The sequence below is a fragment of the Anthonomus grandis genome, chromosome 7 (genome assembly GCF_022605725.1).
Source record: "Anthonomus grandis grandis chromosome 7, icAntGran1.3, whole genome shotgun sequence".
NCBI lineage: Eukaryota > Metazoa > Arthropoda > Insecta > Coleoptera > Curculionidae > Anthonomus > Anthonomus grandis.
Window position 1 is genome coordinate 33,017,638 of NC_065552.1, and position 27,882 is coordinate 33,045,519.

Sequence of the window (27,882 nt, forward strand, 5' to 3'; positions counted from 1 at the left end):
CCCATAAACACTCTATTATTTAAATGTTATTTATGAAAAAACGTTTGAATTTAAAAATGTATCAATATCTTTTTGACACATAAGTTTATCTCTATCTAGCTCATAAAGGAATCAGATAAGTATACTTTTATCTCATATAAATGTTGACAAATTATTATGTTTTTACAGGCACTCCTGAAATAAAAATTCCAATTACTTGACTTTTATAAAATGGATTTTAGTAAGTTCTTTAACAAAAACTAAAAAAGCCTTCAGAGTAGTCCATAACTCGTTCATTTCAAAATTAAATCAATAGAACCCTAAGATATTAGGGTACTAACCAGAAACAAATTATTTTGTCTTTTACAGCCACCCCTTGAATAAAAATGCAATTTTCTTGGCTCTTAATAAATGGATTCTAGTCATTTCTTCAAAAAAGAATAAAAAAACCTTTAAGTAGTTCATAAATCAATAACGGGAAAATTTTGACTGTTAGAACTCAAGGTATAAGTAAGATGCCAATAAGAGACAAATTTTTTAGACTTTTAGTTATTAAATTTTAGTTATTTTTATAGAAAAGACTAGGAAAGTCTTCAAAGTAGTCAATAAATCAATAATAACAAAATTTTTACTACTAGAATTCAAGATATTGGCGGGCCAATAAGAGACAATTTTTTTTTTCTTACAGGCACTCCTGGAACAAAAAATCCAATTTTTTGAATTTTAATAAATGAATTTCAAGCGTTTCTTCAGAAAAGACTAAAAAACCCTTCAGAGCAGTCCATAAATCAATAATTTCAAAATCTTGACTACTAGAACTCAAGATATTATTGTGTCAATAAGAGACAAATTATTTTATTTTTTACAGGCACTCCTGGGATGAAATTTCAATGTTCTGGGCTTTTAGTCATTTCTTTAAAAAAGACTAAAAAAATCTTCAGAATAATCCATAAATCAATAATTGCAAAATTTTGACATTTTCCTTCTTGAAAAAATTCCTGTGGTTTTCAAGTAAGAAAAAAATTTAATTTTTGTTGTAAATTTCTTCGTCAAAAAAATTCCTAGACAATAACGAAATTTGATCCTCAACTGCGACAACAGAAGGAACTAAGCTGTAAAAGACAAAATTTTAGACTTATTTTCTTAATAAAAACAGTGTTTTTCTTACTATAGCAAAAAAGGGTTTTTCCCAGAGAATGGTGGAAGAAGTTATAATACTAAAACAAATCCACAAACACAAATAAAAAAACACACTTTCTCACAGTAAAAACTGCAAAAAATTTGGACGAATACAGGTTAAATTCTAAATTCACCACTTTCATAAAAGGGAAAAAAAGAAAACCAGCAAAACCCATCAAATAATAATGATCTCACCTGACCTCCCTCCCAACTATTAAAGGTGATAGACCCATCCTTAAAGATTTCTTTAAAAATACGTCAAAAGTAATACAAAAACAGCCCATAAATTTATCTGGGTACGGCCCCGTAATTCTCAAAATCAGTGGGATAGAGAGAGATACACAATTACTTGCACAGCCTAAAGTAGGAATCGCCAGAACGCAGATGTTTTATCTTTGTTTAATAGACTGGCTAAAAAGAGGTGACAAGTCTGTGAGTGCTGGGAGTGTTTAAAATATTTTGTAAGATGCTTGGATTTTAGTCCGCGGTCAAATTTTTTTATATTATTTTCTTGTGATATTATTTTCTTTCTAAAAATTGACATTTTCGAAAGAAAAATAAAAAATACTATAAAACATGGGGTTTTACATATATTTAAAATGATTTCATAGATAAACAATAGAAAGTTTTTCCATTTAAACATGTATATCGTGCGACAATAAATACGACATAGGCGCACGGACTAGTTACTGCGGCATCTGCGACACATCAAAGATTCTAATAGATCTCTGAACTGGACTTTACATACATTATCACTCTTAGCCTCTTCAAAAATTAAATGAATACACTTGCAATGTATTCTAATGCAATGTAATTGATTTAATGGGTCAATAATTTTAAATTTCGCGACGAATTTCATTGACGGATCGGTATTACAGTAGACTACTTTACCGACTGTGACAAATGTCAATTATTTTAGTTCGGTTAGACCGCATCCGTGATGCTGCAATCGAGTTTAGGGTAAAGATGGTGCCTACTTGTTACTATGGGATTGAACCCTCTTATACTTTTAATTACTCTATATATTATATTCATTATTCATGTTTACATTTAGGTGAGTTGTTCTCTTGGAGAATCTTGCAGAATAATTATTATAGGTGACTAAAAAACCACCCGAAAATCCCATAAGCCCAAATGGCCCATTAATGCATCAGCTGCAATAAAATATAGAAATTTTAACTGAGAGTACTCGAGACTCGTTATATCCGACAAAAGCTGGCAGAATACGACCCGGCCGTAGAACGGTTTATATACCTGAAATATATAAGGGGGAAAATAAATACATAGCCGGTCTATGTATTCTTTCCTTCTCTGTCGCACAGCTGTGAACAAAACGCATCAGTCTGCCGCACGAGATCGGAGAGTGCTTTAGTGGATCCGTCCGTACGCCGTGGAAAAATCGCGTTTTCTTGTTTGAACGACATGGAAAATTACCGTGAGGACCGTCGGGATCCGATAAGGTGTCCGTTCTATATAGAGTTTCATACATTTTAACTGTCAACAGTCTCAGAAATACGCGAAAAACCGGTAAAATGTGTCCGGTTTAGAGGTTATGTCTCTCGATAAGCTTTAAATTTGTATAGTTTACGAAGCGGGCCCTGTTTAAATTAGTCGCTTTTGTTTTTTTTATTCAATTGTTTGTTGTTTATATTAGAGCCCCGTTTAAATGTATTTGTTTGTAGTAAAGTGAAAACACTAGCAAATCATTTTTATCAATAATTAATAGAAACAAAAATTAATTCCTTTATTTATTTAATAATCAATTAAATAATTTATTAATAGTGGGCTCTGGTGGTGATACGATGTGACAGCAGTGAAAAAAAAAAACAAGAAAGTGCTTTATGTGTTTAATGTGTTTTCTCTGTGGAATATACCAACATTTTGAGGATTATGTGTAATAAAACGGAATTCTAATAGCAGAGGCAGGTAAATAATCTCTTGTTTGGGCTTTAAGGCTTTTACTTTTAGTTTTATTACCGTTTTTCGCCAGAATTATTTTCGTAACAGTTGAATGCTGTCAGAATGCTAACATGACAAACCACAAGCTTATATTTAATATAATATAATAATTAGTTACTAAACCTGCATGCAATTATATTATTTACATGTAAAATTAATACAATTTACCCATCACAGTAGGTAGATATTTACATTGCATTAAAGGCTTCTAATAGGTATATAATTAATTATAAGTAGTGCTGGTGTTGTACTTAAATACTGGTCCATGAGTTTTTTTTTTTTGGTTTTGTAATGGGATACCTATTACCTTATGACATGCTTTAAATGTAAACTTGCTAGTTTATTCATAAAAATAAATTATTGATTATCATTTACATTTTTAAGTTTAATGAAATATTAAGAAAAACAAAGGAACATAAATATTGAAGGTTGCCTCATTGTATTTTTATTTAATTCCTGAGAATCTAGAGAGTAATTCTTGTAATTTAATAAACATACCTGCAATATCCCTTGAATGTTTTTACTTTTTTAATATTGAGTAGGTACCTACATTGAGATTTCTAAAAATTGATACTTTTTTAATTGGATTTTAGATTTTTGTTATATTTAGAACATAAACTACAGAACAAAAATGAATAATTAAAAATCTCTATTAAAAATGTTCTTTTTAATCATTTATTTCTTTCTTTTAATTTTAATTAGGAAGACTTTTGCAAAATAAACAAAAATCCATTTTTTTTAAATACTTTTTAAAATTCAATTTTTAATTAGAATTCCAATCATAAAAAGCCTATAGTGAATCTCAAAACATGCTTATAATGTTTAATGGTCTTTTTGCTTCACTGTAAAAAGAAGTAGAACCAACTAATGTAATGTAAAATGTTAATTGACTGTAAAGTATAATGTTTATAGATAAAAGGTTTTTTACCCTAAGGATGGTCTAATATAGGTGGAAACGTTGGCAGTATTATAATCTAAAACCTGAGTTTTATTTGCCCCAGATCCAACTCACTTAGCAAGAAGCATAAAATATTTTTGGGTCACAAAAAAAAAACAATTTATAATTTGGTGGAATTTTGATATTTCTATTAAAATGAAATTAAGGAACAATGCAATGTAAAGATTTAAAGAAAAGAGTAATTTAAAAAAATATAAGTTATAAGCTGTTTTAGGTAGGTAAATATTAGTAATAAATATAATTTTTTTTTTTAAATCAAAGTAGGTATCTCTTCTGAATAAAAATAAAATTAGGTTATGCTGATAAGTTTTTATTAAATATCTATAATAAAAAAATGTTTTAAATCAATATATTTTTAAAATATCTAAAGATGCATCAGTGATTTAATCCTAATGTTATATAATAGATCCTAAATGTATACTCCTTGCATGTCTCTGTGTTATCATAATATTTCTGTGTTCTTCAGTATTTTGTGATTTTTCCAAGGCCTTTGATTGTGTGGATCATAAAATATTGCTGCAAAAGCTACCTTGCTATGGATTTAGAGGCTGTGCTTTGATGAGGCTTGAGTCATATCTAGCAAATAGAAGACAGGTGGTTAAGGGCCAACACAGTACTTCATCTGTGCAGAATATCGGTCAAGGGGGTTCCTCAAGGATTGGTTCTTGGCCCTTTATTGTTTCTCATTTACATTCACAACCTAGCATCTATCAGTATTAATGGATCCTTTACATTATTTGCTGATGACACTACTATTCTGTGGCTAGGAACAATTTACAAGGAACATTACATTGGCAGAAACAATAAACAATGATATTAAACTTATTAAAAATTGGTGTGATGCAAACAAGCTTTCTTTTAATATTTCCAACATAAATATTGTGACATTTAAGGGTATTACTACAAATCCTTCATTGTATGGGGAGCCTATAATGAATAGAGGTTGCTCCACATTTCTATGAGTTTTTCTTGACTCAAAATTGAAATTTAAGACCCACATTGTTGCTTTGAAGGGGAAGATTGCCTCTGCTTGTTATGCATTGAGGTTGTTATAGAGGTGACTAGAAGTGTGTACTTTGCCCAAGTAGAGTCCCACTTAAGATATGGAATTTAATTTTGGGGCTTTGCTGGGCAGGGTCTGGTTCAATCACTTTTTGTCTTACAGAAGCATGCTGTGAGATATTTGTGTGCAGTAGGCTTTAGAGACCACTGCAGGCCACTATTTGTTAAGGAGCGAATACTCACTTTCACTTGTACTTTCATACTGATGATGGTAGAAATGATTCATAAAAAATACAAGAGTACTAATGAGCCCAACAAGATTTAATACTACCAATCTACGTCTATGCACCAACAAAATACTCCATCATATATAAGGGTATTAAAATGTATAATCACTCGCCCCTGGAATGCAAAGTCATGCGTAGCAAGCAGTTCTGTGAAAGATTTATTAATTTAAAAAAATTACTGCCTGGAAGAGTTTTGTGGAGATGTTACAAGTCTTGAATATTTGACATAATTTTTTTTTTTGTTAAATGGTTTTTGTTTATGGGATCTTTTAACCTACCTCCATTTTAAAATTTATATATTATTGTCCATTATTAATACATTTGTTTTTGGTTGACATATTGTTACTTTATACTAAAAACCTTTTTTTAGTGACTTTTGTTTTTCGTTACTGTATCCGTGAAATTTTCTTCTTAGGTGTAATATTATATTTTTTGCTTTTATTTTTTTTAGCAATTTTTGTTTCTTTTTTACTGTATCCATGATATTTTGTTCTTAACTGTATCATTATATTTTTTTTCTGCATTATTATATTTTTGCTTTGTTTATAACTTAATGTTGAAAAACAATAAAGCATATTTGATGTGATTTCTCACTGGTGGCATCATCACAAGGCTTTAAAAAAAATGCAATGGACCAATTAGATTTTATCCAAAATTTTAAGAAATTTATCTAGTGCATGAAAATAGAATATTTTATATAGATAATTTCAGTTCATCAATGATTTTATAGAAAAAAATATTTTACTTTTAAATTATTTTCATCATTTACATTTTAGAATAATTCCTTTAGAATTTCCTATAGAATATTCCTAGTAGAATTTGTTTTCCTCATAGATGGTGGATCCAGAATATTAGTATTCAAATTCAAAAACTAAGTGAAGTTTATTCATGTTTCTGATAATAAAAATCTTACAATCGTCATGACAAATATTTATATAAAATTAAGAAAGGTAAATGCTAAAATTAAAATATTATGTATGAGCTTAAAATTGAGTTAAAAAAAATTCTAAATTAAATCACAGAGATACATATACATACACAATGCTGACAAGAGGTTGGACATTTAACACAACAAATGAGGCTTTAATTGATTTTTATGTTAAACATTAGCATGCAAAAATTCATCAAATCTATAGATCAACCCATTTTCAGACAACATTTCTTTAACTGTTGAAATAAATTGTTTTTGTAGTAGTTTTTAACTGAGGCAGTTTGTTAAAGAATGTGGTTGCATAGTACAAAGTGGATATTTTTGAACCTAAGAAAGGGCAAGTGTAGGTTCTCGGCTTGTCTGTGTTATAAGAATGTAATTGCAATACTTGGTTGTACCTGTTTAAGGTTCTTTTTGTATAGAGGAGGTATTCAAAAATATGTCTAAAGTCAAAGTCAAAAAGTAGCTTTATTTGTAAGTAACAAAATAATGTTGTGTACAAAGCCTTATCTCTTAATCCTTAATTTCTAATCTATCTTAATTTCTAAGTTAGTCAATATGCAAAGCACATTTATTATTCTTTTACTTTTAAGTTGCATATAAAATAATAGAGAGTAAACTTAATTTAAACCAATGTAGAACATAAAAAAGTTTAAATCGAATAACATAAAAAACATTTGAACAAAACTACAAAAAAAAGCATCATAGATGCATTCAAACCTATTAACTAATTGAGAGAGTCATTAAAATATTCCTGCATGGAATGACATGAGTTTGTTAATAATAGTTTCTTTAATGTTTTTCGAAATTTCCTTGCACAGTGTTGTTTTCTTAATGAGAGGGTAAAATGATTAAATTGTTTTTTTCTCTTATAAATTATGGACTTTTTCACTTGCTCAGATCTTGGTAGAGGTAAAGGTAGCAAAAAAATCTGTCTTATATTATACGGCTGGTAGTAAAATACAGTCCCCCTCTGAATTTTTTGTGAACAAGGCACACAGTCTCCGGAATTAAAATGCAATACAATATTAGGACAGAATTATTAAGGAACAGTGGTCTACACGACTGTCTAGATGGCAAGGTAGGTATTTTTAGTTTCTGAAATGAATCCCTTACATCCTCCCTATACCCAAGTCCCTTGACAACTCGCAAAGCCTATCTTTCCAGTCCAAAAACCCTCTCTACTTGTGGAGCATGACACTAAGCCAATAAAGCATAATTGCATGCTGACTGTATTAAAGAATAAAAAACCATTAGCAAAACATTTTTATCTACAAGATCCAAGTAAACACCCAGAAATCTCACTCTATTAGATTTAACACCCTTGTCTTCAGTGTGTCTTAAAAAGAACAAAATTTGCTCAGTCTTGCCAACATTTAGCTTGAGTTTATTTGAATTAAACCAGGAACCCAGCCCTGTGGCTGCTCCCTGCACCATCTCACATAACTGGACCAGGGTGTCACTCTTGCATTTGTGTAAGAGTGACACTGTGAGAGCATTTGTGTCATCGGCAAAGGACACCACTTTTGATATTATGCTATATTATACTACTAAGTATATAATTATATTATATGCTATATTATACTACTTTTGATTATAGAGCAGTAGTGGTCCACCAATAGTGTAGATTCTAAATAATAACGGTCCAAGGATACTACCCTTGTGAACTCCATAACCAACAACAGATTCAGATTTTGCTCTATCCAAGTTCCACAATTAGAAACAAATTTAGAACCATTTGCAAATGTTCACTGAAAAACTGAAAAAATTCAGCCTTTCATGATTTATGAGGTCAAAAGCTTTACTGAAATCTATGAGTACCAGGTAAGAAATACAAAAGAAGTCCATATTAATTGTTATCTTCGAAGCTACTTTTGTCAGGGCTGTGGCTGTTCCATGATTTTTCCAAAAACTAGATGGTACTGAGGCTATAATCGCATGCACTATTAATTCAAATATTTTGGCCAAGATTGGTAAAACAGAAATTGGTTATTGCTCTAGAAATTATAACTTGTGTTATATTTCTAATTGGTTTAAGTAGCACATTATATAGTTGTGGAGCTAAGTAATTAAAAGATTTTAGGTTTAAAGTTTTGTGACCTACTAGCAGTACTAAATGACTACTAACATTTATTCTTGTCCGATGAGAATGGATTATTTTTATTTTTTTTATGTGTATAGATACAGGTTGTTAGAATATACAATTTTTGAATATTAAAGACAGTATTATCATACAAGAGATCAGTGTTATATAATTTACAATGAAATTACAATTAGGTATGCAATGAAAATTCGGTCGGAAGGTGGTTGAAAATTTTCCCACCCATATAAACAAATGACTTTTTTAGTTACTCACTGTTTGGTATGGGTAATCTGAAACTTAAAGTGAACCTAGTACCAAATCACAAAAAGTTAACGGCACCAATGACGAAATTCTATTCTAGATAGAAAGTGAATAGTAGTATTAGTTATTATATTATTTTTCATGGAAAAAAGCTTTTTTAGACTAATATTCGTGGGAACCTTTTTTCCTATGTTGGTAAGAAAACCCACTGCTAGGCTTTTGTCAGTTTGTCAATACAGTACAAACGTATTTATTATTGCAGTAGAGGTATAATGTTCTTGATAACAAAAAAACATGTAAATATATAACAGATTTTATGAAGACATAATACAAAATTCTATGAAATGCTTGCTGGAAATGATACAGAGCACACTGTCTAAATATTTATGACAAAATGGTTTAAAATAGTAAAGCACATTTTGACTTTGAAACTAAAATTTACATCAAACTATTACTTTACCATGTCGTTACCCAAAGATAAGGTTATATAGCTTTGTAAATAATTGTATTAAATTATAATGCATAAAATTTTAGAATTTAAGTGAGAGGTTGGATCATTGGGTCACTGTACATTGACATCTTTGTCCACCATGGTTAACTGCTACTTTGGAAAATGTTGAACAGCAGTTATGATGCTCTCATTGCAGTAAAACAAAGTAAATGTTCTAAAATCATAAGAAAATACTTTAAAGGCCTTCGATAACATGCAAGGGTAGGGGTCAAAATAAAGGTTAATTTGCATGTTTCCCTAGGGCATATAAATAAAATGCTAAACCTGAGAGGTCTATAGTAAACTATGTAGTATTTAGGGGTGATGATAAAGGTGTTTCAAAAGGGTTTTTAAGGAAATAGGATTCTTCTCCATTTCATATTTTAAATATCTATTATCAATAACATACAAATCATTAAACAGTGACATATTTTACCAGACAATAGAAAAAGGGGCATACTTTATTTTGTGGAAACTTTTTAACACAATTTGTTAAGGCAAACTTCAAAATATTTTGAAAAACAACAAGTTTTGAAGAAACTTAATTATAATTTCATATACCTTACAGTCTACTTAGTTGCATTTACATTTTTAGTAAAGGAGCACTATTTCATTCATTATATTTAAAGATATAATCAATTATCTAACATTAATTAGATATTTTTGTTTAATTCTGTCATAAAACCATAGGTAATTTATAATTAAACCAAAACTTTAAACATGAATAACTCAAAATATACTCTATATGGGTTGAGAAATTTTTTTGCATGCATGACTGGGCCAATTATTTTTATTATCTACATTTATCACATTTGTATTTGTATAGAGACACAATTATTAATAATTATCATTTTATAGTAAATATTAATTAAATTAACTCTTTAATTTCTGTTTTCTTTAAATTTGATTTTATACCTTATAATAAGTATTTTATTGCAGAGTTCATTTAAATAATACTCTCCCAGACAATTTTAGATAATTTATAATAAACCTTGGCATGTCTATACATATTTCACAAAAGAAAGTGCCTGGTACATAAATAGTTTTAATTAAATGGTTGTTAATTGAACAACAGAAATTATTAGTTTATTTCCTTATGTTTTCTCTTTATTTTTTTCTATTATAGACCTTTGATAAACATGACATTGACCTATGTTGTTACAGTTCTTTTGGTAGCTACCTGATTTCAGTTTTGATGTGGTATTATTATGGATATCATTTCTCATGACTGTCACACCTTAAGTAAATCATTTTTAAAACATAAAATTAGATTTAGGAAGCTTTATAAGTTTATTATATATTTACAGCTTATGATAAGTTTATACATCAGTTGACCCTCGGGTTGATAATTTCCAACTATTTTTTTGATTGAACTACAACAATGCGATCATTGAAACATATTTAAAACTCGTTTTTTATCTACAGTATACAGGGTTATACATGTATACAGTATAGAAATATACAGGGTTATTCACGATATACTATATGGAATATTTTGGCTACACTATAGGGAAAAAAAAATGGAGATTATCAGAGGCATCCCAGAAGCATATTTTATAATTATTTTCATGACATGCATCAGGGTGTTTCAAAGTGCAGAAACGTATCAAAGTTTCGTTTCTTTAATAGCACATTGATCAATGCATTAAAAAAGCTTTTATTAACCTTAAGCTACTTTATAGTCAGAGGCAGCTCCTTAATAAGGAACTAAAAAAAGTTTTATGTGACAGTCTTGTATTGTCCCATTTCACTTACTGTGATGTTTTGTATGGCCCTTGCCTTTTGATAAGTGATATAAAAAGAATACAGTACATTCAAAATTGTTGTGTAAGGCTAATTAATGGAATGAGAAAATTTGATAGAGGTGTGAGTAGTGAGTTACACTTGATGAGATGGCTAAATATGAGTGAAAGGATGTTACTACATAGTCTTGTTCTCTTTAATAAAATTGTCTTTAAAAAATGTCCTAATTACCTTTATCAGAAAATTAAGTTTAGATATGATGCTCATGTTTTGGACTTAAGAAATAAGCATTTTATTACACCTCCTCTTCATAAAACTGTTTTATTTGAGAGGAGCTTTAGTTACTGTATTCATCTGCAATATAATAAAATTCCTCCTGAGTTAAAATATATTTCACCTTCTATATTTAGACGAAAGATAAGCAGTTATATTACTGATCTCTGTTAGCCTAGAGTGTTGTTAAATATCTATTCTTTAACTTGTTGTAAATTTCATAAGTCTGTGTGGTTATCAAACGTTGTAATGTTAATCGGTTGTGCATATAGGCAGTTAGAACTTAAATATTTTGTAACTGTGCAATTATTTAAGATACATTTTGAAATTCTTTGTAATATCTAACCTCAAGCTGATTTGTATGGTTAAGCTAGGAAGTAAGCTTCAACTTCGCCATTTAGAATTTACCAGTTGTAAATTTTAATAAAGACATTATTATTATTATTATTATTAATACCCTATTTGTTATTTGATTTTTTGATTCTACATCATAAATAAAGGTAGGTTTTATTAAGTGTTACTGTGCCTAAGCATGAAATCAAATAAATTATCAAATTTTACATTTTATTTGTAAAAAAGTTACTACTTTATAGAGAGAGTTCAAAAATTAGGTTTAAATTATTACAGTTTTTACAAGGAAATAAGTTGCTTAATTTAAATTATATGCTAATTTAATTAATTAACTAAATTATATTAATGCCAATATTTAAGGCTGGCAATAGGGGGGATATTGACAATTATCGTATGTATTCAAAACTCATTGGCCAAATTGTTTGATAGTTTGGTTTGCGGTCAGCTAACATAGCAATGCAAATGAATCATTAGTGAAAAACAGTCAGGATTCTCTTCTGGGAAATCCACAACCAGCAGTTTGGATCAATACGAGTGTGATCTGTTGGGGGCTTTGGAGAGGGGAGTTCAGACTGATGGGGTCTATACCGACTTCTCCAAGGCCTTCGACAGGGCGAACTTTGGTCTCTTGCGGACCACGTTGGAAAGTGCTGGTTTTCATGACTCCCTCTTAAAATAGCTAAAGAGTTTCCTGATAGGAAGAACTCAGAGTGTGAAGGTGCATGGCTGTACTTCTGCACCTACTAATGTAGTCTCAGGGGTTCCTCAGGGATCTCACTGTGCCCATCTGCTCTTCAATCTATTAGTGAATGATATTGTTAATGTGATCAATCATAGTTCTGTAAGTATGTTTGCTGATGACCTGAAGCTCTAAATGCAGATTAAGCAGGTGAATGATATAGTCAAACTTCAGGAAGACCTTGATGCTTTGTGTGAGCGGTCAGTGATGAACAGATTGAGGCTCAATATTTCCAAGTGTTGCTACATATTATTTCATAGAGGTTCGAAGAGATTCAATTCTACATAAAGTATCCTTGGTAAGTCCTTGCAGTATGTGAATGTAGTCAAAGATTTGGGTGTGTGGTTCGATGAGCATCTGAGATTTGTTTTGTTTGAGCATCACATCTCTAAAATAACTTTAAAGGGACTAAGAGTGTTGGGTGCTGTAAACAGGTATCCTAGTTCACATCTCTCTCTGCAAGCCTATAGACTCCTTTATGTCTTACTGGTTAGATCTAATCTTGAATTCTCTTCAGTAGTGTGGTCTCCTCTATATCAGAATTCAATAGATATGATTAAGAGAGTGCAAGATGGATTTTTACGGTGTGCTGCATTTAGAATGGGCATTAGCTTTGACAAATACCATCCTGAGGACATGAGAGTAAGATTTAACCTGGATACATTGCCCAAAAGGCGTGTCAACGCTGATCTTTGTTTTGTCTTTAAGCTGGTTAATGGCATGATTAATGCTCCTGACGTTCTTTCTAAAGTGGGTCTCAATGTTCCAAATAGACCTCTACGCAATTTTGACCTTTATCATGTTCCTATGCACAGAACTGAATATGGCCGTCATTCTCCTATCGATAGATCTCTGAGTGTCTTAAACGCTCATAACATTGATTTATGTAGTAGTTCACTGTCCGTTTTTAAGAATAGCCTGAGCAGACTATGGCTGTAATGGTGTCAACTCAGTCCTTAAATATATATATATTTATTTACATTGTATCAACTCACTAGGTTAAGTTATCTATTATGTACATTTATTTTGTAAAATGGGGATTCCCGTAAATTTAATTAAAAAAAAAAATGGAACACCCTGTATTTTATGGGTGGATTTGAATCCGGGACTATAAAACAATGTTAAAATTGAGCGCTGCTAGGGTGGGGTATACAACATTTTATACCTAAATGGTATTAAATTGCTATTTATTGTATTTTTAATTGTATCTTTTATCGATCACATAGATTGCAGTGAAATATATAAGCGCTTGATTTAATGATGTTTTATATTAGCGCTACTGTGTCTTAATTGTTTCAGGATAAATGAAATAGTCAAAGTCCAAATATGCTTTATTATCTGAGGAATACCAAATTCTTGTAGACAAAGCTTTACCATTATAAATTATAATAATCTACTACATAACTAAAACTTATAAATGTAAATACAATACAGCTAAATATTCTCTAATAAATAATCATTCGCACTATAATAGGCTCCTCGGAGTAATATTTTCCTTTTGAATTGATTATAATTAGAAATCCTGCTAATGGAAATAGGAAGATGTTTAAACAATTTCTTATACTAAAGTAAATAATAGAATGATAGGTATAGGAAGGTTTGTTTTAAATGTAGAGCGAGTAACAATAGTATTCTGAGAATTAATTGTTGTCAAATATTTTTATGCATGAAGCAAACAACTTGAGCAACATCCCCAAAAGCAGATAGCATACCTTAAGTGGGAATCAATTAAGGCAAAATAAGCACTTTTTGATATTTGTTTATTAAGTTGACTGGTAATTGCAAAGCAACCCGAAGCAAGTTTTAGCGATAAATAGTCTATCAAACTTTAATTTGTCATCTATTATTAGACCCAGAAACTTGTTATCATTTGTGTTTAAAATAGGCTCTGTGTTCAAAAGCACACTCTCTAGTCTACACTAAAAATTTAAGACATTTGTTTTAGTTACATTAAATGACTAATAATTACAGTCACACCAAGTCTTGATTCTGCATAAGTCGTTATTCATTTTCTTCAAAAGAAAATCATGCCATAGCAATGTGGTATCATCAGCAAAAGAGGTAGACTGCCCATATCTTCCCATTGATGGTAAGTCATTGACATAAAGAAGAAAAAGAAGTGGACCCAAAACAGATCCTTGTGGTACCCTTGCTGAAATTGTCAACTGATCAGATATGGAACCCTTAAAGATAATTGACTGGCTTCTTTCCGAAACCATTGTAGCATACTCTCTCTAAACCCATATACTTCAAGCTTCGGAAAAAACAACTCATGCGATACACATAACACAGTCAAAAGCCTGAGCGATATCACAAAAAACGACTGCCGCTGCTTCTCCGTCATTAAGTCCCAAATAGAGTCTTTCCAACAAGTTTAATACTGCATTACTGGTATTTTTTTGAAGCTTAAAAGACAAATGGAGAAGTACTAAGAACTTTATTAGCGTCCAAAAATTCTACCATCCTTTTCTTCATAAGTTTCTCCACAATTTTAGTTAGAGTAGGCGGCAAGGAGATAGTCTTCACCTTGCTTATGTATGGGAACCACAATGGCTCTCTTTAGAAGATTAGGAAAGTTACCGCTCAAGAAAGAATCATTAATATAATTGGCCAGTGATGTCAGTGCCAAGATTAAAAACACTTTAATAGAAATACCATCCCAGCCAGAAGATTTTTTTTAAGTCAAAATATTCATTATTTCTTTAGCAGTAACAGGCATGCAAAAAAAATGTATTCCAAACAAACATATTCTGTAAATATGCTAATTTAGGTTTGAAGTCAAATATCAGATGTAGGTATGTAAGACTTAGGTAAAATTAAATATAAACCCTAAGTGACTACCGTGCGCAAGTACTAACTTTACTCTACGTATTAGAAAATAGCTATTGATGTAACTATAGTGTGTAAAATTGTCCTTTTTTCTAAATGGAAATTTTGAACGCCCCAATAAGGTCTTTTAATATGTTAATTAAAACCAGGATCCTATACCTTATTATTTTCTTATGCAACTTGTGTATGTCAAATATCGTTCTTATTGAAAAGATATTAGTGCGGAAATCAAAAACCACTTGCCGTAAGTCTGTTAAAAATGTGTGTAAAGCGTTCGATTCGTTAAAATTTATAAACCCCGGAGAGTATTTAAGCGAAGTACTTTACGCAGTAATCTTTAGAATCTGAATTGCATTAAAATATATACATAGGTACAAAATCAATGGCAGAAGTAAAACAAAAATAATGAAGACATAAAACTGCCCAGGTACAATGAACTTCTTGAAAACCGATGCCGCTATCCTCTATAAATTTCTCGACGAACCGTCTTGCCTGTCAATGAAGAGAACTACAGAATGAATAAAATAAATATAATCTGATTACCTGACTGAGCTACCCAAGGAGCCACTCCATTTTTTAACGGGTATACAATGAACTTGGGATTCTCTCTCTATACAGTGATTCCATTTTATAAAACCCTAAATGAGACATATATGGTAAAAAGAGCCTTCCTCGAAAGAGTAAATCGCTTGGAAATTTACAAAACTAAAACGTGCAAATGACGGCACGTATTTTCTCTCCTTATCAATACACCCCGAACGGGCATTATATATGAAGTGAAGAGCTTCACGCATGAACTACTACCCCCCCGAGGTAATGTCGGGAAAATGCGTGTGTCGATATCGAAAACTCGATATTCTGTAGTGTGTTTTCCCCATTTACTTGGAGATTTAGTTTTACCCTCGCGGCTTTTTGTGTATCCATGCAATTTTCTGCAGTGCGTAAACGTTATACTGGACTTGATTGATGTAGTGGATTTTGTGAAGTCGTTACAACCTTAACAGGCAGTAACAGATCGAATATAAAATAAACCATTGAGGCAATAGAGTGGTTTGAAAATATGTTATGAAAAAAGTTCAACGTTTTATAAAATAATTCTGTAAGAACCAGCTTCTGGTTTGACATTATTCTCAGAATATTTTATGTTAGGTAAAGTGCCTCAAACATTTTTGTCACTGTGTAATAATATTAAAGAGCTTCTTAATTTTTAGGCAAAGTTTTAGAAAATGTGCGAAATTCTGTGCAGAAATGCAAGAAGAATTTTAACGTAAAGTAAGTACGACAAATAATACTGAACTATATTGGTAATAATAATGACTAGGTAAAAAGTAAGGAATAAGATATATATTCTTTTAAATAAGTAGGGTAGCGGTAGTTAATATATGACAGCTTTATAGTCGTTTTGCGTAGAAATATTATTTGGGACAAAAGCAATACAGAACAAGCAAACATGGACAAGCACATCAGAATATCGCAATCTAATACAACTAGGAATTTACCTACACTACAACTTCAATTCATCCGTGTTAAGAAAGTTATAAGGAATCAGTACAACCCTGTACTGTCAGGCAGCAATATACAACAACAACGGTGACTCTAACAGGGAATACATCACCAAAGACTGATACTAGAACGGGTATCTAAGCAAAGTAATAAAGTTCACTATTACGATTCCGTACATCGAGGGAACTTTGGAGAAAATCAGGAGAACTACCAGCAAATTCTTCAAGAGTGCTTTCACTTCGAAGACACCCATACGTGATTCAGTATCGAGGATCAAACGAGAATGCCTACTGGACACCAAGAACTGCGTATACCAAAACCCCTGGGGGTATGGAGAGGCATACATAGGCAAGCCAAAGCGACCACTGGAAATCAGGACAAAAGAACGTCGAAAGTGGATCCGAACAGGAGAGGTTTCCAGATCAGGAATAGCAGAACACACTTACGGTCGAATATACATTGGACAGAAGCAAAGATTTTGTGCAAGGGCAACATTGTAAAAAAAAGAATATTCCTGGAAGCAACTTATGTTACGCAAACCCAAGGAATCTTCAGCCAGTCCGAGTTGATGTTCCCTAAATCTGGAGATCCTGATGTCGGGACCATGCAAGATCTAAAGGCCTGGTTTCTCTGACCAGATCTGGTCCGAAATATTTCGGCGATATGGAACAAAAAGTTCGTAAGCGGTTCCGGTGAAACCCAGGATATGCGGAGTACATAGTAGTGGTTTTTATAAAAGATCGGAACGAAATTTCGGGGAGGTGTGCGGACAGCAGTTCGTCGAAATCAAACAGTTTTTGATTTGAACGATTTTAAACGGCCCAGTTCGCCGATTTGTTTGTTATTATATAGACGACTGCGCGTTAAGACAACAATATTTCTATAAAAAATTACTTTTGAATACTGATATATTAGTAGAAAAATATCTGTGCTTAAAAAGTACCATAAATTAGACTTTTCTGCGTTAAAGTATGAAATCTTAATCGAAAAGAAAATCCTCCGTTATATTTATTTATTTATTTATTTATTTACACCACTCCACAGAATAAATTCCAATTAATGAGTGGGAAAATTACAACAATAAATTACAAAACATAGGTATCTTAAGAAAATTAAAAAGAATACAATATTATCAATAATTACAAGCAAATGGTATTAAAAGAAATATAGACAAAGTAAATTAAAAGTAAAACATCTAGGAAAAGTGTACTCTTTTAATTTCCGACAAACTGCAATTAAAGATGTCACACCGATCCAGAACAGAGTCATGTATGTTACATGCTCTGCGCAGAGGATAAAATTTACAAATGTTGGTTCTAGGTCTTGATAGGTAAAAAGTTGATGTATTCCTTGCTGATATGCGAGGCACATGAAAATTTAGTTGCTGCAATATATCTGGTGAATCAATAATATTATTTACCAACTTAAATAAAAATTGCAAATCAGCGGATTTTCGCCGATCCTCCAGCAAAGCAAACGAAAATCTTTCCAATAAACGCTGATGTGGGAAACCAATTTCTGGGTACACTCCGTCACTCTTGTACCAAAGATATTTGAGAAATTTTCGTTGAATATTTTCAAGTTCATGAATATGATTTGTATAATATGGTGACCAAACTTGGGATGCATATTCCAATATTGATCTGACATAAGAAAAGTACAGGATTTTTAGACTAAGAACATTATTAAAATTTTGCGAGTTCCTGATGATATATCCCAACATTCTATAACTGCGCTTGACAATATCTAAAATATGCGGTTGAAAAGAGAAAGAGCTGTCAAAGATCACCCCTAAATCGTTAAATTCAGTTGATCTAGGCAGAATAACATCATCTATGGTATAGTTGTAAGTAATAAAGTTTTTCTTTAAGCCAAATGAGACAACATTACATTTAGCCGCATTAAGGGGTAGATTATTATTTTTACACCATGTATTCAAAAGACTAAAATTATTTTGTAGCTGCTCACAATCCAAAATAGAGTCAATTCTAATATATAGTTTTTTGTCATCTGCGTACAGCAGGCTATTAACATCAAGTTGGTCAGATATTGTATTAATGAATGAGTTGAAAAGAAGTGGTCCCAGAATTGAGCCCTGTGGGACTCCGGAAGTGGCAACTATCTGCACCGAACTACGACCAAAACATTCCACGTGTTGTGGTCGCTCGGTAAGATAGGACTGTAAAAGATTTGACAAAGAAGAAGAAAATCCATAATATAGGTCGAAATTATTAATGAGAATGTTGTGGTCTAGTCGGTCAAATGCTTTTGAAAAGTCTGTATAAATAACATCGACTTGAGAGTTTGCATTTATTGATTCGGTGATATATTCTGTAAGAGAAATCAAATTTGTAGTGGTAGATCTACCTTTCATGAATCCATGTTGTCGAGTATTTATAAGACTCCCTATTTTAGGATATAAAGCAGAATGAAGTGCGCGCTCAAAACATTTGGAGAAGTTATTTATTATTGTGATAGGCCGGTAATTTTCAACCATGTTTTTGTCATTCTTTTTATGTATGGGAACAATTTTAGACGACTTCCAAAGATCAGGAAAACATTCTTGTTTAAGGGCCAAGTTAAAAAGAGTTGTTAATGGTTTTGCAAAAACATGTCTACAGTCTGATAAAAGAAATGCGGGTATTTTGTCAGGTCCAACTATCGGTGTGGGTTTTATAATTTTTGAAGCACTTAATACCTCGTTTTCAGTAAATCTAGTTATGGTTATGCACTCCGGGTACGGTGTCTGAATATTATTAGAGTTAGAGGCTTGAGGTGAATTAAAAGTCGTGTATGAGCTCCGAAAGAAAGCTGCAAATGCATCAGTAATACTCTGCGGATCCGATAACAAAGTTCCTTGTTGATCAAACATATTTTGGGGCAGGGAGTTATTTTTTTGTGAACTCCGAATTAACTTCCAAAAGTTATTAGGCTGCGATATGCAAAAAACTTATTATTATTAATTGTGTCATTATCCGAAAGATGCTTTAATACTAACAATTTATACACACCCTCTTTACTCCTATTCTCGAACATTTTTAAAACTTTTATATTTTCATTGCCTACTGCTAACAACGCAGATACATCATCATCATCCTGTTCTTCTTCTAAAATTATACCAATAAAAAAATCCATTTTTAGTTTTTAAATGCAAGATGTACTGCACGTAAAATTTTAAAACCCTGAAATATATCGCAACGAATTAATTCTGAAGCTGCTAGCGTCAGAAAAAAAACATGAAAAGACGAAACTTCTGAACGAACTGAGTTCGGCAATCTGGAACGTTTTGTACGCGAATATTAACCGAAATATTTCGGGCCGATCTGGTCAGAGAATCCAAAGCTTAATATTTCTAGTACATCTGTATCGTGCTTTAAAATAGAGCCAATAAAAGTTTGAAAATTAGTTGTTTTTTATTAATTCTTACCCAGTTTAATATAAACCTGCTGATGCAGCCGAAAGTTTATATTACCCACAGAAAGAAACAGTGCCAACCTAGGGAGAGGTAGATCTAGCTATTGTGGCACTCTAGGCAAAGACGAATGTAACAAACATGCCACGTATGCATTTTCTATTTCCGCCAGTGGTAAGTACACTATTTTTATAAAAGAGCACAAAAAACTATAAAAAATAATAATACTGTAATAAACACTCCAACAATGGCTAGCTCAGTTTTATCTATAACTATCCAGTCGTATTTACTGCGAATCAAAATTAAGACGTATCGAACCAAATTATCAACGCATTTGATGAAAAATAACGTGCATTACTCGTGCCAAAAAGTGTGATGTGTGTCCGTATGATTTGTTACCCTCTCGCTTAGCTGGGGGGCAAACTTTATACTAGTCAGAAATCGCCGCCTTTTGCCTCTTGTTGAAATTAAATTAATACTGCGAGGTCCGGTGACGTCATATTATAAGAGTATTTATATTGACATGCTGATTGACATCCTAAAGGTGCATATACATGTACATGCGGCGCATGTTTTTTAGATTACTTTTATGTATTCGCAGGACAGATTTGGGCGAGAACATGAGCAATTTGGTTAGTGGTTTTCAATAGAGCGTGAGAGGTTCTTTAAAAAGAGTAATTAAAGCTCTTTGTTTTCTAATATATATGTTTTACATTTACGTTCTTGATTGTAATCAGCAAAACTAAAGGTGGAGTCCGATGATCATGAGATATTTCATAGAAATGTATTTATTACACTTGAAACAAGATTGGCAATTTATTTTGCGGAGAAAATACTTTTAAAGCTTATAATAGAAGGCAAAAGAGACCCAGGTCGTAGGCGTATTTCATAGCTCAAAAATCTCAGGCAATGGTTTAATGTTAGTACAACGTCGCTTTTCAGAAGAGCAGTGGATAAGGTGCAAATAGCGCTGATAGCCAACGTTCCAAGGGAAAGTTTGTAGTAGTAAATGTAGGGAATCGGAAGACCCTTTAATTTACCTTCAAAGAATACACATACAGTTTAAAATTAATAGAATTACATTCTGCCTGAACCCATGACAGCATTTAATTAACAAGTTACTCCATCAGGGCCGAAAGATACTTCGCTGTGAAAAATAAACCATCCAAATAATATGTACAAGAATGTAAATAATATGGTTCGAAAATATCATATCAATTTATAGTAATTTCTTTATCCATTTGATGTTTATTCTAGCGCATCTCCAGGGTTTTAACTTGTTTCCTCTGCTGTTCAATTTCAATTAAGGCTTTTGGTCTATTAGTGACAGCCAAAAGACTTAAACGTTCCTGTAATCTGACCTTTATGGATGATATTGTTAATATGGTAGCTAAAACACTTAAAACAGTGGGTTTGGCTATCAGATTCACTAAAAGTCTTAAGCATATTGCTATGGTTGGAGTATAGAAGTTACAATATTCTCTCTGTGCAGTGCAAATTCCTTAATACGTGGTTTTTAGAAATTTGGGTTCTTATCCAGCAGAAGGGTCATAATTTACTAGTATTATTCTACAAGATGTGCCATTAGGTACTAAAGGGTATCTCAAAAAGAGCTATAAATTTGATGTTCAAGAAAAACATCTGTTCAGATAATCTTAATGACCAAATCCACATGTTGTCAAGGTCTGGAAACTTGAACACCGTTGCTTTTCTTAGTGTGCCTTATTGGAAAAATATATCATCATCTTCTACATCAATTCGATTATTAATAGATACTGGATTTCGAGCTGCATTTTCGAAGAAATACGGTTTAGAGAAATACAAAATGCACACCAAATAACTCGCGACGGATGCATTGGTTATTTGAGTATCACACAACCGTTTCCACAACTTCAAATTCCGAAGTTCTGCTTATTGAAGTTCCCGTTCAGTTAATAATACACCTATTGAGAAAAAATGGAATTTTTCCAGAAATTCAACCATTTGGTGATGCGCTCAATCTAAGAATCCACGGTTCTGCGCATGATCCGTTAGCTTGACGTTAGAACAGTGGTCTTATTCAGCAACCTGAATTTTGTCTCAATTTTATTTAAGCTGACCGAAAATTGTATCTACATTGCGACCTTTCCAAGTAATTTTATAATAATTAGACGTTGCTTCTTTGAATTTTACTTCATGAAATCGAGTCGTGTGTTCTGGTCATGCCTGCTGACACCAAATAACTTGCATGAACAAAAAAATATTTTATATTTAAGTTTCTGTAATTGGCCTTTGGGTTGTTGGATTTAGTATTAAATAAATAGGTAAAAGCAGCATTTTATCATAAAATTCTGTTATTCTAGATTGATTTGTTGTAGCCTTGGTCCCGGAATTTCGTGAAGGATAATAGGTAAATTCTGTCGATAGGGTCTAAATTCTGATTCAGGGTCGATAAAGCAAAATTAATCCACTAAATTCACTCATTCACTCATCCCCAGCTTAACAATGTCAAGTGTAAGAAAGGCGAAAGTTGCCAAAATCAAACCTGGAGAGTTATTGTGTTTTGGCTTTTGATACTTGCTCTAAGGCTGCATCTCTTGGGCTCGCGTTGCGCTTTGACGCAATGATTGGCTGCAGCGTTTTTCATTCAGTTTTAATTTAGTAGGCCTCAACTTGTAAATTCTTTAATTCGATCTATAATCTTAAAATATGGCTTTGACCTTTTCGTTGCGTAAATCAAATGATCATACCGGTCAGATCTAATGAAATAACTGATTGCAGCTACCTGCAGATTTTAAACTTCGCAGCGCACTAATGTAAATACATTTCGCACCTTAAGAGGCCTTTAATGAACATTAATGAACCTAATAAAAATAAGAACAAAAGGAAACATTCTCAGACTCGCGCAAGGGCCTTAGAATTTATTTTCTCCCTGAAGAATTTTAATTAGGACAAAAGTCTTTTTGCCCGCGAGGACTACTGCTTTATTCCGGGGGCTTATATTTTACCTTGTATTTACTTTTGCCTTTCTCTCTTCATTACTTCAACGAGATATATTTTTCTTTGATTTTGATAGGCGAAAAGAAAAAAGGAAAATGTTGCCGTCTCTTACTCTCGGTGTTAAGTAACAAAAAACGAAAACGAAAATTTACATTAAATTTCCATTTGGTGATTGGTGAGAGCGCTGGAGGTCCGATACGGGGCCGTGTCGCGGATTCTCGATGCCACATGGATCGTGTTTAATAATAAAAATGTAAATATATACATGTTCGTTCGGAAAGGTTTCGTATCACAATGTAGATTGACTTTATAGGTATAAAAAACTGTAAAGTATTATACAGGGCGTTACAATCTTTCTTATCAATAATTACTTGCAATATTAATTGTTATTGTCGATATACTCACTTCTACATTGTCTTCGCATGAACAATGCGTTTTTTTAAAGTAAGGAGTTGATTCAGCTAATTTCATTGCTTGTGGTAAAATTTTTATGCCTTCTTTTCATATGATGGTGGCCGTTTAGTGTGAAAAAAATAAGATTGTATGTCATTATTTTTTCAGGCAGAATCGCCCCTTGAAGTTTGTCTCACTGATTTACTAACAACCTGTATAAGTTAAAATCACCAATTATTAAAAGGTTGTAATCCTAAAATACCTTTCTTCCATCTCTCTCCATCCTTTGACCCTCGAAATGGTATGGTGGCGCTATGGTCCCTGTGTTAAGAGTCCTGCAGGGACTCCTGTATTACCAGTCAAACTAAGGGTTTCAACTGGTCTATCCATCTTGTTGGTAATCTGCCTTTGGGACGTTTTCCATCCACTCTTGATGTCGTTATAGTCAAACGTTTTAGTATCTTGAGCTACTAATTTCTACGCAACTCATCGTACTTTGTTAGGAAGTAGTCTGGTTTTCCTCCCAGCAAATTATGCATACTATTCAATTATTTGGATGACAATTTGAACCAAAGCTTGGGCTTTGTCTTCGCAATTCACTCTAACACCATTTGCTTACAAAATATATCACGTTGACTTTTATATAGCAACAGTAGCAACGGCATATATGACAACAATGTCATATAAGGGCGTCGCAAATTCTACGCCGCTCCTAATTTGTCAACTGTCAGTTATGTTAAATTAATAATGTCTGTCGACGAATGCTATCAGCTGGTTTTGGCGGAAAAATTGCTGTTTTCTTGATGACCATTTGTCTGTGATGTTAATATTTTTTTAAGCTCGATTTTTTGCTGGAACTCGCGTATTTTCCAATTTTCTATTTGTCTTTACAGACACATCATTAAAAGTTAACCGACAAGCAAACAGTATACGCAGAATCAAACAGTAGGTATGGAATAAGTCGATGGACTTTTCTGCTACAAATTCAGTTATCAGTATGCAACTCTAGTCAATTATTGTTGTTTCAATCAGCCAAAATAGTGAGATCAGACTGAACTCACTATCTCTCTTGTCAAATATAATTTTACATCATTTGAGGACATTAAAAAATTGGATTATATCAGACATTCCTTTTAGTATTTACAAACAAGGTAAAAAGTAAACGCTCAAAAATCACCACCCTGAAGAACCTGACCCAACACAAACTGTACAAAAAACCAATGGTTTTTTGTAGCTTCTAGATTAGCAGCCATGAGTCAATCTGTCAGATGCTTTAGATTTTAGACAGATAAAGTCAACCAGTCAACCTAGAAAGAAAATCAAGAAAATTAGTGACTGTGGATCACCCATGCTTTCAGAAATTTCCAAAGGCGGCCGCATTGTGATCTGAGAAGGCCGTCGAAAAGTGGTCCAAAAACAATTCAACAAATCTGCTCTATGCTACAATTCACACAGAATAAAATGTGATAATGATTATCCTGCGTATAGTGGACAAGTAGTGACTCTCAGGCGTCTAAAGATCATCCCCAAAAAACCATTCACGAGGAGACGTAACTTTGGCACACGACTTGTTGTATATTTAGGTTTCGTGCAGTTGCAATACTCCACGACAGTCCGATTTCTGGGAATCATATTAGATTAGCGGATATCAGAATTAAGAAGACCACCTGCTCAATCTAGGCCTGCAGAAGGGCTTTTAGCAACACCTCAGATCTGTCCCATAAGATCGTTCCGTGGATCTATTCATTATTACTGTATTGTGAAACCTTTTATCACATACCCGGTATGTGAGGAAAGGTTCGAAATCGTTTGGAGGCCATGTACGGATAAAGCAAAAATTCTGGATTAACCGGATAGAGTCCAACGCCTTGCATGTCTCTGTATGACGGGTTCTATGTGAACCGCCTCAATTAGGGCGCTAAGACTCGGTTGAGCCTTCCGCTCCTGGACCTTGTAATGCAATTCGAGGCAATAGGACTGCGCAAAAGCTACATGTCCTTGGTGACACTGGTCATGCAAAAATCTAGTCACAAGTCAATTCCCTCTCCGTCTTATGGGCAGTGACTGTATGGCATGTGAGACAACGGATTGCAAGGGTATTGTGATGCACATTTTAGGCAAAGAGAAGTAGCAGCACTCCAATGGATCTACATTGCTAAACAGAGGGACAATCTGGTATATGGCTCCAAAATGGACCATAGAGCTAGTGCAGGGGTCTGTGGTAAGATCCCATATACCAGCAGCACATACTCGCTGGGAAAGCACGCTACTTCCAGGCTAAAGTTTTTGCAGTATTGAAATGCGGACAGAAAAATCTAAATTATGGATACCACAATACCGTCGTGTCAATCTGATCGGATAGCAGTGCTTCGATTAAGGCTGAAAAAATAAGCTCCAAGCTCGTACTGGAGTGCATAAAGATCCTGGAGGAACTGAAGAAGGTGGGCTATAGGATTCTGGCCACTCATGCTATGCTGTACCGAAACGAGGAACTGCTGTAGTGGGATCTGTGAAATGGCTGGTAGGGCCTGAACTGAATCGGTATATTATATCGATAAATATGTAGCAGTTCCATCAATGAAGAGTCTGCTGGACAAATGGACCTTCCGAAGATGGATGGAAGCATCTAGCATGGAAGGCACACATATATGGGCCCTTTACCTGTCTCACCGAACACTATTGCGCTTTAAAAGACCGGAAATTTCGTTAGTAAGAGTTCTTTTAACATAAAAGAACGTAGAATAAAAGGGTAAATCATTTACAAAATTAGTAAAATTGGAACAAAACATGCTATAAATATAAACGCTATACGCCCCAGTTAGTAAAATAATATCTTTTCACCAGCACAGGGTTCAGACCATTTTGTAAAACATTTACCTGCAAAATTGCATCGTAAAAGAAGCAAGGGGAATAATGAGACCGGGGAAAACCACCACCACTTTATATTGCCGTCAAAGTAGGGTGGATGAATGCGTGTGACCGTCGCAAAATTTATGTTTTTAGATTATAGGTTATGGGCTCTGTACCTCGCTATGAAAAACTCTGTAAAAAAAGTTAAAAAGACAAAAAGTTTGGCGCCGACGGCGTTCGTCGGTGTCGTGCGAGGATTTATTTCTTGATGGGCCGACCCTCACGATTTTATTCCAGAAAAATTTTTGTAAAATATTGTGACGGCTTTATTCCGGCTGTTTTGTCACAAAACCTAATTTTTTGCTTTGATTTATCTGACACTTAAAAAAACATTTTAATATTTCCTAAATTATATAAATTCCTGAGAAATTGATCATCTGTATCACACTCTACTTACTTAACACAGAAAACAACATCCCAAGGCATGTAAGGAGATGTTTCACATACCACGAAACATAGAAGATAGGTACAAAAACCAAATCGATCTTCTGCGTAAGTACTTTCTTGATAGGGCAGCACAATCTTCTCTTCATGGAGGCATTGAAAATAAACCTTGACAGAAAATTAACACGATTAAAACTATTACTATATAACTAGTGGTTGCACAATACACAACTAGTCATGACGACGTTGCTAAAATCCTATTCTTCCTGCTATGAAATCGTGGAATGCAGTGGTAAATCTCGGATGAATAGTTTAAACTGACGGCTGCCTTTGTCTTTAGAAACGGAATTTCTGCTTTTCCAGACACTAGAACAGTCTTCCAAGATCCTACCGACTGCGCCAATAATTACTCGAAAGCCAATGTTAATAAAAAAACAATTTACTAACTATTCGAGATACAGGAGGTGTTATACTAAATGATTTATACTAATTACGACTACGTACAAGACGAAATCAACTAGCAAGTGAAGTAAAAAGGGCTTACAACTGCTTAAATATAATTATAATCATCATCGTTAGCTTAAGGGCTAAAGGTTGCAATAGATAAGTGGCTATGAGTCATATAAAATCACCAATTCTATTACAGAATTGGTGATATCTAAAACTGTTCGAAATAATAAATAGTCGAAAATGACTGCTCTTGTTGATGGGCCTATAAAGACACAAAACGACTTTGCGAAAATAAAACCGCATCGTGGCCCGCCATATGGCTTTCCTCCGTTCAAACAACCTGACATAAACACGTGACTTCATATGGGAAGTTTAGCAATATTTAGGGGAATATCACGTACCGGTCGTAGGAAAAGAAAAGCCGAAACATCGAAACCTTATATCCCAATATCGGCGTGCAGGATTGATGGCAGCAAAGGGCGAAGGATTCGGACAAAAGGTGCCTGAATATCGATTTGCCCATTTCCTCCCTTGTATTTCTCACTGTCTGAGCTTGAGTGGGCTCTTTTATATTCATGATACGATTTCTGCATGTTTGGCTTCGTTATATTCATACGTTTCTCTTTGGTTTTGTGTTTCTTAAATTGGAAAAACTTTCTCAATAAAGTCATTTTTTAAAATTAATGTCAGCGGCTGTCTGAAAAAGTTTTTATTCCCTATCGAATACGTATTGGATAAGAAATCATTGTTTGGGTCTTTCTCTCCCTTTTTGGACAAACAAATTATT

General features: G+C 33.1%; 1 protein-coding gene across 2 annotated transcripts in view; it reads left to right on the forward strand.

The window, feature by feature from the left end:
• Nucleotides 1-2,486: 2,486 nt before the first annotated feature.
• LOC126738807 (polycomb group protein Psc-like) overlaps nucleotides 2,487-27,882 on the forward strand; it is a 274,309-nt gene continuing 248,913 nt past the window's right edge. The window contains exons 1-2 of one of the 2 annotated variants that reach the window (XM_050444248.1): nucleotides 2,487-2,707; nucleotides 2,941-3,084. The gene's annotated coding sequence lies outside the window, so the exon portion shown is untranslated. Of the gene's footprint in view, nucleotides 3,085-27,882 lie in introns of both variants that reach the window. The other variant, XM_050444249.1, reaches the window with a different exon arrangement.